We start from the raw sequence: 14,554 nt of genomic DNA, 5'->3' as shown, positions 1-14,554 counted from the left end.
TTTCAGACAGGACTCCTTTCCAGCTGTACATTTTGATGCAGAGTGGGAGCTCTGGCTCTCCAGATGTTCCAGGGCTGCAAATCCCATCCTTGACATTGGCCTTGCTGGCTCAGAGTGATGGAAATTGGAGTCCAACAACATCTGGGCAGCCCTGGTCCCCCACTCCTGCTCTAGGTGCTAAGGATTGCATTTGCAGCCTTCTGCATGCAAAGCATGTACTGTACCCCTGAGGTACAGCCCTTTCTCCTCTTTATAGTTGCTTGGCCCTGTTTTAGGCATTGGCTTTGTTCCTTTTCCTCTGGGTTCTCTGACCTGGGCACAGCGAGCATATTTCAAGTGTTGTGCATGTACTTGTCTGTTTTCCTCCTTGCCCTGTGCGTGACTCCCATCCCTGCCATAACCTGACCTGACTTTATTTTTGAAGATGACGCTTATCTTCCCCTTTCAATTTGCTATGTCAATGGATTCATAATTCCAGCTTTCACCCTTGTCTTGATCTGATTCATCTCTCGCACCCAGTTCCAAGCCACAACCTATCCCTGGGGTAATGGCACTTACACCCACATAATTTATGACTAAAAAAGTTACATAACTAGAGACATACTTTCCTTAAAGTATTCTGATTTCTAGAAATGACTTCAAAAGAATACAATTGATAGCTCTTAATTTGTTTTAAACCTTTTATCACCTATAAATCTCCATTGAGGACATGCCGTTTCAGCGGCGAAAATAAAACTGAACCTTACCGGTGTGGCAAAAGAATGCATATATAAAGGAACAGATACAAGTTCCTGAAAGCAGATTAACAGAATTCAATATGGCAAAAACAACATTGAATTCCTCATTGATTGATGTTGTCATGGTCATGCAGAGACTGTTAGACTGACAGAATTAAAGGATGAGATGTGTATTAAAAGAGCTTAGATCAGACATAAAGGTAAAGGGACCCCTGATCATTAGGTCCAGTCGTGGATGACTCTTGGGTTGCGGTGCTCATCTCACTTTATTGGCCGAGGGAGCCGGCGTACAGCTTCCAGGTCATGTGGCCAGCATGACTAAGCCACTTCTGGTGAACCAGAGCAGCGCACGGAAACGCCATTTACCTTCCCGCCGGGGCGGTACCTATTTATCTACTTGCACTTTGACGTGCTTTCAAACTGCTAGATTGGCAGGAGCTGGGACTAAGCAACGGGAGCTCACCCCGTCATGGGGATTCGAACCGCAGACCTTCTGATCGGCAAGTCCCAGGCTCTGTGGTTTAACCCACAGCGCCACCCGCGTCCCTGATGGGACATACATCAGACTAAAGAATGCACAGGACCTGTGGATAAATATATGGACCCTCTTCTGCTGGAAGAAGAGAAGGTAAAGGGAAAAGGGACAGCTGTGGATGGTGGGTTGGAGTGGACATCCTTACAAAGGATGCTGGAAGAAATGAATGGATTCATGATCAGATAGAAATCCAGGGACAACTGGAGATGGCAGAGATGGAATTAAGAGACAAGGGGCTTCGTGCGTAGGTTGAAGAGAACATACAAGAAGGTTTAGAAGCAGAGGTCGGATGGCCATCTGTCATGGATGATTTAGCTTGAGGTTCCAGCATATCATGGGGCTGGACTCGGTCCCTCCCAACTTCTATGATTCTACGTTGAGCAACTCTTCTTGCAACTGATCTCAACATGGCTCCTGACTGAGGTTTCAGTTCTCTGCTGGCGTTTCCCCCAGAGCTTGCTTCCCTCAACATGCACAAACTCATGGGCCACTGCATTTCCTGCTGTCACTTAAGGTTCCTCACTGGGATTTTTTTCTCCCCCCCCTTCCTTTTTCAGTCATGGTTGGAGACCTGCCCCTGCCATCCGGAAGCAGGTGGGCAGAAAGAGGACTTTATCAGGCTTGTTTAGCTCTCTTTGATGGAGCTCTCTTGGAGCAGGGAAGTTCACTGATGAGCACTGCAACTGTTAATCAACTTTCAGATCTGTCCTTCACTGCCCCAAATTCTTTCATTCTTTAACTGAGTGGTGTGTCCCTTCCACGGGAGGTCCAGAAGATGGCAACATGAGAACAGGGCCTTTTCTGCGGTGGCTCCCTGCTTATGGAATACTCTCCCTAGGGAGGCCTGCCCTCATTATGTTTCTTTTGGGGCCTGGCAAAAACTCCTCTATAACCAGGTCTTTGTGCTTTAACCAGTGCTTTTTTCTGGGGGGACGCAGACCCCTAAACATTTTTTGAATCTATGTTTGGCCTCATTGAGGGGCAGTATTTCATTTTTTTTTAATGATATTTATTAAGGTTTCAAAGAAAAAAATTACATAAATAAAAAGAAAAGAAAAGACAGAAATAAGAGTGAAAGAAAAATACAAAATACAAAATAAAGATAAAAAACACATCAATCTTTCCACCTTACATTCATTACCTTGCTTCCCTGACCTCCTCATACCTCCCTTTTTTGTATTCCAATTCGGTTAGTTAATTCAGCAATTTCTTTCCCTCTTTGTTTTTATCTTAATCCTTTAATTTTATATGTTATAACTTTGGATTCTCACCTGTTAATAATCCATTTTTAAATACACCTTTATAACATTGCTGCTTAAACCACTTAACTTCATTCTGACATCATTCTAACATTCATTAATTTTGCAATATTTCTGTAAATAATCTTTAAATTTCTTCCAATCTTCCACCGACTCTTCTCCCTGGTCTCGGATTCTGCCAGTCATTTCCGCCAATTCCATGTAGTCCATCACCTTCATCTGCCATTCTTCCAGAGTGGGTAGATCTTGTGTCTTCCAATATTTGCAATAAGTATTCTTGCTGCTGTTGTGGCATACATAAAGAAAGTTCTGTCCTTCTTTGGCGCCATTTGGCCGACCATGCCCAGGAGAAAGGCCTCTGGTTTCTTCAGAAAGGTATATTTAAATACCCTTTTCATCTCATTATAAATCATCTCACAGAAAGCCTTAATCCTTGGGCACGTCCACCAAAGGTGAAAGAATGTACCTTCAGTCTCTTTACATTTCCAACATTTATTATCGGGCAAATGATATATTTTTGCAAGCTTGACTGGTGTCATGTACCACCTGTATATCATTTTCATAATATTCTCTCTTAAGGCATTACATGCCGTAAACTTCATACCTGTGGTCCATAACTGTTCCCAGTCAGCCATCGTTATGTTATGTGCAACATCTTGTGCCCATTTAATCATAGCAGATTTCACCGTTTCATCCTGTGTATTCCATTTCAACAGCAAGTTATACATCTTTGACAAAATATTAGTTTTGGGTTCTAGCAGTTCTGTTTCTAATTTTGATTTTTCCACCTGGAAGCCAATTTTCTTGTCCAAATTGTATGCCTCCATTATCTGATAATAATGAAGCCAGTCTCGCACTTTGTTTTTTAATTTCTCAAAACTCTGCAATTTCAGTCTATCTCCCTCTTGTTCCAAAATTTCCCAATATTTTGGCCATTTGACCTCCATATTGAGCTTTTTCTGAGCTTTCGCTTCCATCGGTGACAGCCACCTTGGGGTTTTGTTTTCCAGTAGATCCTTATATCTTATCCAGACATTAAACAATGCTTTCCTGACAATATGGTTTTTAAATGCTTTATGTGCTTTGACCTTATCATACCACAAATATGCATGCCATCCAAATACATTATTAAAACCTTCTAAATCCAAAATGTCTGTGTTTTCAAGAAGCAGCCATTCTTTCAACCAGCAAAAAGCTGCTGATTCATAATAAAGTTGAAGGTCTGTCAGGGCAAATCCACCTCTTTCCTTTGCATCCGTTAGTATTTTAAATTTTATTCTAGAAGCCTAGAGGGGCAGTATTTCAATACAAGTAGGAAAATTAGAGTACCCCTAAACATTTGTTTTAGAAAGAAAAGCACTGGCTTTAGCTATCTGTGGCCTTTTTGAAGTGGGCAGGATGTTGTTAAAGTATTTCCACCTGCTTTGTTCTTAATGTAGCTAAGTTGGTTGGTTGGTTGTAAGTTGCTTTGTGTTGCCTTGGGAAAGATAAAATAAGGTTGTTGCTGCATAGCTGTCAACTTTCAGATTTGAAAATAAGGGATCTGCAGCCTCAAAAATAAGGGATCAGCAGCCTCACCTGTCCCGGGGACAGTCTACGGGATACCTAAAAATCCGGGATAGCAGCAGGAAACGGCGCTGGAATAAGGGAATTTCCTGCAAAAAAAGGGAAAGTTGACAGCTATGTGTTGGTGGCATCCATCTGTCTACAGCAGTGTTTCCCAACCGGTGTTCCGCGGCACACTAGTGTGCCGCGAGACGTTGCCTTGTGTTCCGTGGGACGGAGGCGGGCGAGTCGGGCGGCGAGAGGCGGGGCAGCGGCGGCGAGCACACGCGGGGCGGCGAGCGAGCTCCCTCCCACATCCCATCGCCGCTCGCTTCGGCCGGCCTACTGGGCTGTCGCAGGCGGAAGGCCTGCGCATGCGCGAGGTTTTCGCGCCTTCCTCCAGTAGGCCGGCCGAAGCGAGCGGCAATGGGATGTGGGAGGGAGCTCGCTCGCCGCCCCGCGTGTGCTCGCCGCCCGACTCGCCCGCCTCCCTCCCACGGCACACCAGCCTACCTCCCTGCTTTTTCCAATTAAGGCAACCTCCACTCTCCTGCCCCTCCGCGTTTCTCACCCCAAAGCCTTGTGGGCAGCAGGAAGTGGGGCCGTCCTGCCTCTACCCCACGCCGGGTGGCTGCTGACACGTCCCTTGGGCAGGAGAGGCATCCGGCTGGATGAAGGCAGCGACGCCGGGGGAACGAAACAGCACGGCAGGTCTGAGTTGGCGCCTGGAAGGACACAGATTGCTTCATGTCGCTGCATTCCACAGCTCCGAGGCTGGCAGGTGAATGCGTGCACTTCTCTCTCTCGTTTTATTTAATGTGCATTTTAGAAGCATGTGGAAATATCCTGCGTCATCAACCACTTTGGGGAAAGTGTGCGTGTGTGTGTTTGGGGCTAGATTTCATGCATGCCTTTTTTTAAGTTCTCTTCCTGCTTCATCCACATTCACCCCCCAAAAGGCCATTTTCTGCGTGCTGAATAAATTCTGCAACTTACTATTTCATAATAAAGTAATTATAAAATACTTTCTTTGTGTTTATTTGATTCCTATTAAAGAGAGTTACTTTATATATAGTCAATATAGGCACAGAGTTAATTTTTTAAACATTTTCTAATGGTGGTGTGCCTCGAGATTTTTTTCATGAAACAAGTGTGCCTTTGCCCAAAAAAGGTTGGGAAACACTGGTCTACAGAGACAATGGAATGTGCCTTTGGGGGTGAAGTCAAACAGCAGGAGAATCACAGCACCAGCTGTGGCTGCAGAGACCAGTAAACTGCTACTTCCGGCATTGCTTTTGCTGCCTTAGCAGCACTGATGCGCCCCCCTTGGGACACAAGTCTGGGCATTGTGTATGGAGGTCCTGGGCTGTCCCAGACTTTGGCACCAGCTTGGCTGCAGGAGTTGTCAGAAGGAGGCATCCAAGGTGCCGCCCAACCTAATTTAATAAATAACAATGTTAGGGGCCCTGGGGCCCTCACGGTTTCCCAAGGGTGCCAAGTTGCTAATGCCAGGCCTGAGCTGGATTTCTAAAGGGTACATGGAGAGCTGAGCTGAATCCTTCCCTGCCTTGCTGCCCCAATGCTCTGTACTTGAAGCAGTTGTCTCACCAGCACAACCACACTTCCAATATCAGGGCCAGATTGAGAGAAATAATAATAATAATAATAATAATAATAATAATAATAATAATAATAATAATATATTATTTATACCCTGCCCATCTGGCCGGGTTTCCCCAGCCACTCTGGGTGGCTTCCAACAAAGTATTAAAATACAGTAGTCTGTTAAACATTAAAAGCTTCCCGAAACAGGGCTGCCTTTAGATGTCTTCTAAAAGTCTGGTAGTTGTTCTTCTCTTTGACATCTGATGGGAGGGCTTTCCACAGGACGGGTGCCACCACTGAGAAGGCCCTCTTCCTGGTTGTCTGTAACTTGGCTTCTCACAGTTAGGGAACCGCCAGAAGGCCCTCGGAGCTGGACCTCAGTGTCCGGGCAGAACGATGGAGGTGGAGACCTCCGGGAGACTGGGGAGAAAAGGGGATGTGGTCACAGAAGGCGAGGTTTAGGAGTGGGGCGATTCATCTTCTGTTATATAAATTATTCCCTCTGCTATGTTATGCTCCTGCAACCCTGCAGCAAGGAAGTGGTCCTTAGCGTTGATGCTAACATGCTACCATTTGTTGTTGTTTAGTTGTTTAGTCGTGTCTGCCTCTTCGTGACCCCATGGACCAGATCACGCCAAGCCCTCCTGTCTTCCACTGCCTCCCGAAGTTTGGTCAAACTCATGCTGGTAGCTTCGAAGACACTATCCAACCATCTCATCCTCTGTCGTCCCCTTCTCCTTGTGCTCTTTCCCAACATCAGGGTCTTTCCCAGGGAGTTCCGTCTTCTCATGAGGTGGCCAAACTATTGGAGCCTCAGCTTCAGGATCTGTCCTTCCAGTGAGCACTCAGGGCTGATTTCCTTCAGAATGGAGAGGTTTGATCTTCTTGCACATGCTACCATAGACCTGAACAATTTAAAAATAAATAGAATCATAGAATCATAGAGTTGGAAGAGACCACAAGGGCCATCGAGTCCAACCCCCTGCCAAGCAGGAAACACCATCAGAGCACTCCTGACATATGGTTGTCAAGCCTCTGCTTAAAGACCTCCAAAGTAGGAGACTCCACCACACCTTGGCAGCAAATTCCACTGTCAAACAGCTCTTACTGTCAGGAAGTTCTTCCTAATGTTTAGGTGGAATCTTCTTTCTTGTAGTTTGGATCCATTGCTCCGTGTCCGCTTCTCTGGAGCAGCAGAAAACAACTTTTCTCCCTCCTCTATGTGACACCCTTTTATATAGATAAATAAATAAATAACGTTAGTGATAAAATATTTCGAATGAATAAAATCGATTCCAAAATAAGTGCCTGCGTGATTAGAGTCCTTTCTACGGCTGTGTGTGTGGCGGAATAAAGAGTGCCCGTTGCTCTGGCCAGTGGCGTAGCGTGGGTTGTCAGCACCCGGGGCAAGGCAAGTAATTTGCGCCCCCTAACCCATGGATTTGCGCCCCCTAACCCTAACCCCCAGATGTTGCGCCTGGTGCGGCCGGCCCCCCCTGCACCCCCCACGGCCACTGGCTCTGGCGCATGGCGGGCAGTTTCGCTTGCAGGCAGAAAGGTCCCGCTTCATCCCCTCCAGGGAAAAGGGCCCGGGAAGGTTCCCCGCCTGATATCCCGGGAAGCCGCTGCGGCTCTTGCCCTCGCCTCCTGGCTGGGCCGGCCCGATCCCGATCCAGACGGAGCAGTCCCGCGGCCGAAGCTCTGCCTGGACAGTTAGCAGCGACCTCGGCGCGCAGTCCGGCGCTTCCCAGCGGCGCCTCGGGCGGCGCAGTCCGGCTCTTGCGCGCCCTCCGATGCCGCCTGCGCGTCGCAGCAGCAGCAGCAGCAGCAGCAGCGGGAGGGACGACAACATCGCGTGCGAAGCAGCCGCTCTGCTCGCAGGGAGGCTCCGCTCGCCCTCCCGCTCCTGCGCGCCGGCCCCGCCAGGCGCGGCTCCAGCGGGGGAAGCGGCGGCGAAGGCTCCGGCTCCAGGCGCGCGGAGGCCAGACGGGCATCGCCGGGGCTGCCAAGTGCGGTGAGTCTCGAAGCAGCTCGGGGGGCTCGGGGATTTTGCAAAGGGGACGAGGAATCCTCTGCGCAATATTCCCAAGGGTGCAAGAGGCCGGGTCTCCCTTCACTTGCTGGCTTTGCAACAGCTTTCTGTTGGCTACTAAAAAAAAACCCGCAGATTTGCTAACCAGGAGCGGTTTTTTGTTTTTTGGAAGCCTGCTTTCTTGGACAGGTGTCTCTGGACGATAGAAAGCAAACGCGGGCTTTTGCAGCTTAGCAAGCAGGATTGGGCTCAATGGGCGCTTCGCCCTCCACCGATTGCTGTTTGCTGAGAAGAGCGCCTGTGTCCCTTTTGCAGAATGGACAACTTCTCTCAAGAGTTATTTATGCGCACTTATTACCTGCCAGCAAGTTCCTCCGATCTTAGTAGGACTGGTGAACCCTTTCGTAGGGTAGCGTGGCTGGTGCAGCGACTTTCCCCACCACAATTCTGCTGTAGTGATGGCAGACGGGTAGAAGTGGCGGAGGACTCCTTTCTGCGCCGTTCTCCGAGATGCAGGATCCGTCCTGGGTCTCTTATCCGGGAACCCGATCTGCTGCTAGCAGGATTTGAGTTGCAGTAGAGTTCACCCTTCAAAACCCTTTGCCTCCCCCAACAAACTAAAAATATTTCTTAACTGGAATTTCAAATTATAACATAGGACTTATTTCCCGGTCTTATTTTAAATCGGCTTGTTTCTGGGTAAACATGGATAGAGCGAGACACAGTAGTAATATTTGTTTCGAAACATATTCATATTGGTAAAGTTTATTCTTATTTGGAACCGGCTTTTAATGCTAGTTTGGGAACATGTAGGGTAAGAGAGACTCTGAGAATATACGAAGTGCCTTTCGTTCCCCACTGACACACCTGAGCTTCAGAACAAGGGGTCTAAACCGCAAAACATCTCTCATTTTAGAAATTAATAGTTGGCAGCTATGATTCTTTGCTTATGCGTCACATTGCCTTTTTTACTGCAACTTTTACTCTCCTCATTGTGTGCTCTCTCTTTCGCTCTACTCTAGTGAGTATGTAAAAACCCCTGCAGGGTCATGGCCCGAAAAGATTGAGAGAAGAGAAAATGTCTTTATAGGACGCTCCCTGCTATTTGCACAACTTTATAAAATATGGTGCAATATCCTGAGCAGGTGACTTTCAAGAGGGGGGTGCAAGCTAGTAAAAGGTTGTTAGTGCAAATAAATTCTGATTCTAAGTTCCTTCTGCTTCAAAATAAGACTAAACTGTTTATGTGGAACTCAGGATGCTAGCCAGGTAAATGTTATCTATATTTACTCAGAAGTAAATTCCACAGTATCTGAGCTAGGGGCGAAACCACCCCGGTCACAGACCCAGTTTGGCACCCCCCATGCACACAGGCTGGGAGCCTCAATGGGCCCCTCTGGAAGCTTCTCGCAGGGCAAAAAGCCTGGATACACCCCCCCCCCGCGGCCATAGCCATAGCTCTGCCTGAGCACAGAGATGCAGTTATATTTACATAACCCAGTTAAGTTTTGCTTGTTTATTTGTTTGTTTACACCAGGGGTCAGCAAACTTTTTCAGCCGGGGGCCAGTCCACTGTCCCTCTGACCTTGTGGGGAGCCGGGCTCTATTTTGAAGGAAAAAATGAACAAATTCCTATGCCCCACAAATAACCCAGAGGTGCATTTTAAATAAAAGCACACATTCTACTCATGGAAAAGCATGCTGATTCCTGGACCGCCCGCAGGCCGGATTGAGAAGGCGATTGGGCCGGATACAGCCCCCGGGCCTTAGTAATTTCGTTGTCCCCGAGAGGGGGCAATGACAATAAAGATATTATTATTATTAGGTTGCCTACCCATGGTTTACACTGTCCCCATCCATTGCCAGCTCTTGGCCAATAGAGGTGCTGCTGGTCTCCTCCCACCCTTGTTCCCAGTGTAGAAAATTACCCCCCCTCGCCCCGTTCCTGATGTAGATCCCCTTCTTTCCGGGCGGGGAGGGAGGCATTTGGTGGTTTGCCTCAGGTACCAAAATGTCTTGGGCTGGTCCTGGTTATCAAAGCATGAAACGCCCATAGTGGATATAGGCAATTCTCCCATGGAGGCCCCAGGAGCCTTCGGTGGCAGCTTGGAATCTAGAGCGCCCCAGATTGCGTCCCTTTGGGTGGGGGGTTACCCACTCCAGAACAGTCTACCTACTTCCTGGACCCAGGGCTACAGCACACAAATGCTCTCCATCCTTCATTTAGAACCACACATAGGAGTTCCTCAAGTTTGCTGACTTCCACTGGTCTGGAACGGATTCCTTAAATACTTTACTAATAAATTAATTTAAAATAATTTTAGTTATAATTCCATATGAGTGCTTTGATTAACAGACAGAATTAAATTAAATCCAAGTACACTTAACTGTGAGTCAGGCTCTTAGACGATTGACGAACCTTTTAAACTGCTAGCTAAGTGAACTTATATACTTCAATTGGCTAATTTTAAGCTAACTTTGAAGCTGTGTAAGATTTCTCTTGAGTAAATATTGTAAGCCTTTTGAAAATTGCCTTAAACATCTCTTCTAATGAGATGGACACAACTGAGTTTGCAGCAGTGCCATTCACACTCATCCTACAGAAAATTCCACTTGAAATATGATTAAAATGAAGTCACCAATTAACATTGTCGGTGAAAGTAGTCCATCATCTTTTACTCTGGTTTCCAAACTTCCAATCTTCAGGGATTCCTAATCATATTGACTTTGTGCCGGAACCCCTCTGCATTGTAAAAATTCTGAGGTGTGATGTAAAGAGTCACTTTTTTCTAAATGACCTTCTTTGATAGTTCTGGTCTGTTTCTGGGGAGGTTAGACAATGGGGCTTCTACTGAGTGTTAACCCACACTGCCCTGATGGTGTCCTTATCACAAAATACCTGATCTTTGGGGGAAGTAGGTCTTTTGCGCGATGAACCTTATTTGTGGATCCTAAAGTTGTCAGGACACAGGTGGTGCTGTGGTCTAAACCACAGAGCCTAGGGCTTGCAGATCAGAAGGGCGGTGGTTCGAATCCTGGCGACGGGGTGAGCTCCCATTGCTCGGTCCCTGCCCCTGCCAACCTAGCAGTTCGAAAGCACAAAGTGCAAGTAGATAAATAGATACCGCTCTGGCGGGAAGGTAAAACAGTGTTTCCGTGCGCTGCAGAAGCGGCTTAGTCATGCTGGCCACATGACCCGGAAGCTGTACGCCGGCTCCCTCGGCCAATAAAGCGAGATGAGCGCGCAACCCCAGAGTCATCCGTGACAGGACCTAATAGTCAGGGGTCCCTTTACCTTTTAAAGTTGACAGTATGTGATTGAATCCCACCCAAAAAGGAATGGCAGTCCAGTCATTCCGTTTGTGTGTGATGCAAAGACAGGTCTTCTGGACCTGCTTGTGAGTGCACCTTAGACAGGAAATACAGAAAGCTTGTAGTGGATTAGAGCTTTGGTCCATCTTGCTCAGGACTGTCTACCCTTAGTGGCAATGGCTCCCCAGGGCTTCAGGCAGGAGTCATTCCCTGGGCTTCCTGGAGATGCCAGGGACCTAACCTTGGACTTTCTGCCCACCAAGCAGACGTTCTCCCACTGAGCCAGGCCCTTCCCCTGGAAAGAGCATCTCCCACATTCCTCTGGGGCTGCGCCTTAAGAGAGGAAGTTCAGCCGTGGCAGGCAAACTGTTTTTCAGACAAGTTACTGATACGGCATTTTTGCTGGGCAGAAGGCTTCTTCATTTTACTGTCCAATACTTCATAAAGTGATGTCATTGTGTGATTATGTTTATTCGGTGGCTTTCGACACCAGGATTGCAGTTGGTTGCATAAATCTTGCAAAGAAAAGAGGAAATACTTGCACTTAAAAATGAGAATAGGGATTAATTTCCGAGTTACATTTTTGTGCACGCTGTTCCATATTTATATGTATTTGGATGTGTGAGTGCAGTTCTTATCCCAAGTGCCGCACCTGCTTTCTAGCATGTTTCTGGACAAACAAAAACACACACACTCAAAAATGAAATACTGTATTGGGATGGTTGCTCAAAAAATATATGCTTACAAAAATATAACGTGTTTAAAATATAACTTAAGTTTTGTGCTTGATCGAGTGTGCACAATATAAAAAATGCTAAAATACAAAAACAGTATAATTTTAAATTGTGATGCCATCTCATTCCTCCTCAACCATCACTTCTTGATGGTGTGGCATAGTTAGGCTGTTTTCACACCCATTATGCTTAAAGAGGCTTTCACATTTCCTGAATCTATAATTTCTTGGGGCCGTAGTGGATAGCTTGATGACTACAGTGACCCAGTGTGCAGCTGCTAAAATACTACATGGCAATTCACGCCTTGTCATTGTCAAGGATGACAGATTAAGGTAATTTGCCCTGGGAAATTTTCTGGTGTCTTGGACAATGATCTAATTTAGCATGTTTATTTTACTTGTTTTTAGCCAACAAAGCTAAACACTTCAAAACTTGCCTAACACTTATTTGTGATTGGCATCCGTTCATCATTCCTAATGAAATGAACAGTTTTCTATGGAAAAATGAAGCACTGGAAAATTTCCCGCATAGCTGGAACCTATTTTCTCACACTAAATTTCTTGACTATTAAGATCTTCCTCTGAGGTGCTGCCTCAATGCTGCCCCAACCCTCAGTTGTCTCCCTGGGTTAGGCTCATCTGCTACTGAACATGGATTATTTTTGGTGTTAAATTATCTTATTTCACCCAGGCCACCTAAAACAGCTGCTTGGAGTTTCCTTACAAGATTACGAACCTTGATTATGGTATATTAGATTTTGAGATCCTGGAGTTCCAAGAGGCTGATGAGTTAAGGAATTTGCCCTCCAGCTCATGGGGGGCTGGGGGGGGCGTGTGTCAAAGAAGATGATGGGCTGGAGTGAGAATCCTCCTTCACAGTATTTTCACTCCATGTAAAAACAGGGTGCCTAAATAGGACTTGTATCTCTATATGCTCCTATTCCTTGCTTTTATTTGATTTAGAATGCTTTTAGTGTTGCTTTTTAAAAACAGTAGGGGGGGCTCTGCTCCCCACCCCACCCCTTGGAACAGCTTCATTTTTATAGTTTCCAGAGCTTCTGGATTGCTCCTTGTCCTGCAAGGCTACCCATACTTACCAGGAAATGATTCCCACTAGATTCAGCAGGGCTTGTTTCTGATTATATGTTAAAAGAATGTGAAGTGGGGGTGCCTAGCATGAGACTCTTAATCTCACGGGTTCAAGCCCCATGCTGGTGCTACAGCAGCAGCAAGAATCCTCATTGCAAAGCATTGGAAGACACAAGATCTACCCACCTTGGAAGACTGGCAGATGCAACTAATAGACTACATGGAGATGGCGGACATGACTGGCAGAATCCGAGACCAGGGAGAAGAGTTGGTGGAAGAAGATTGGAGGAAATTTAAAATTTATCTGCAGAAATATTGTAAAATTTTTGAATGCTGATGACATTGAAATGAATTGCAGGGGCTCTAGCAACAAGGCAAAATGTAAGATTGGATTAATAATAGATAAACTAATAGGACATGAATTTGCTGAACTAATTATTAAAAGGGATACAAGAATGGGAGACGTGAGGAAGTCAGGAAAATAAGTTAACTAAAGATGAAATTAAGAAAGAGGGAATTTTTGTTTTTTTTCTATATGTGTTTTTCTTTTTTTTCTTTTTTCGTGTTTAAAGTGTGTATTTTTGTATTTTGTAACTTTGTATTTTCTCTGTCTTTGTATTTTTCTGAACTTTTTTATTGTTAAAACTTAATAAAATATTGATAAAAAAAGTCCCACGTTGGGCAAAAGATTCCTGCATTGCAAGTTGTTGGACTAGATGACCCTTGTGCTCCCTTCCAACTCGACATTTCTATGACTGGTACTTCCCAGAGAGAATAACAGAAGCTGAAGGTCAAGTGTTGAACAGACATTTAAGGAGTTTGATTTGGCATAAAGAAATAAACTGGGAAGACATAATGGACCATAGAAGTCTGATATAAATTAAAAAAACAAGTTAAGCCCAGGATTGACCTCGACTTGCTATATCCATCCCATGCTTTCAGCCTCTGTAATTTCCACTAGGATTTTACATACACAGTCTCAAAAAAACAAAACAAAAAAAACCAACCGGCGCTGTTTTAATATCTTTGGATGTTCTGGATTTAGTGGAATAAATCCTATTTCCACTGGTATCAGCCCAGAAGTCCTTAATTACAATGGTCAGGTAGCAGCCCCTCACAGCTTCGCTGTTGCCGAACCCCCGGGCGGAGGAAGGGGGGTGCGCTGGGGACGGATTTCCCCTGGGTGTCTTCGCTGAAGGGGGTGACTCCCAAGCCTACCCCAAGGCGTTGGGGGGAGGGGGAGATGGGCCGCTTTGCCAGCGGCATTTCCCCCTCCCCCCTTCTTTATGACAGAGTGTGTTCTCCTTCATGGGGAGCACATGTTGCGGTGGGGTCTACAGGACACCCCCTCATGGTTACTGGGCAGTTCCATTTGGATGGCCATGACTATGATTGGGCCAATTTGGGTTGTTTGGGAGATTTTGATGTTACCATTGTTACTGGAAAAATCCGAGGGCTCCCTTGGACAAAAACAAAGACACCAACCAGGATAACTTGGAGCAAAACAGCAGCCTGTAGGCTTGGCCTTGATTGAACTGTTGCAACAGGGTGTTCCCCTCACTTGCAGGAGAGAGGAAGGACACAGAAAGATGGTGTGCAGGACCTTATAAAAACTTTTGAAATTCCCATCCTCTAGGTCAAGCCCACCCCCAGAAACATCATGCATACATTACAGAAGGGGTTGACATCATGGATACATTACAGAAA

At 46.1% G+C, this 14,554-nt stretch overlaps 1 protein-coding gene across 1 annotated transcript in view; it reads left to right on the top strand.

Annotated features, from left to right (window-relative positions):
• Window positions 1-7,561: 7,561 nt before the first annotated feature.
• The window catches only part of AHRR (aryl hydrocarbon receptor repressor), a 55,536-nt gene continuing 48,543 nt past the window's right edge, over window positions 7,562-14,554 (top strand). Inside the window, exon 1 of the mRNA XM_082194827.1 lies at window positions 7,562-7,695. The gene's annotated coding sequence lies outside the window, so the exon portion shown is untranslated. The remainder of the gene's footprint in view (window positions 7,696-14,554) is intronic.

Source organism: Podarcis vaucheri (genome assembly GCF_965113315.1).
Source record: "Podarcis vaucheri genome assembly, chromosome: 13".
Classification (NCBI taxonomy): Eukaryota; Metazoa; Chordata; class Lepidosauria; order Squamata; family Lacertidae; genus Podarcis; species Podarcis vaucheri.
Note: the sequence above shows the minus strand (reverse complement) of the source record. Positions and strands in the feature narration are given on the sequence as shown.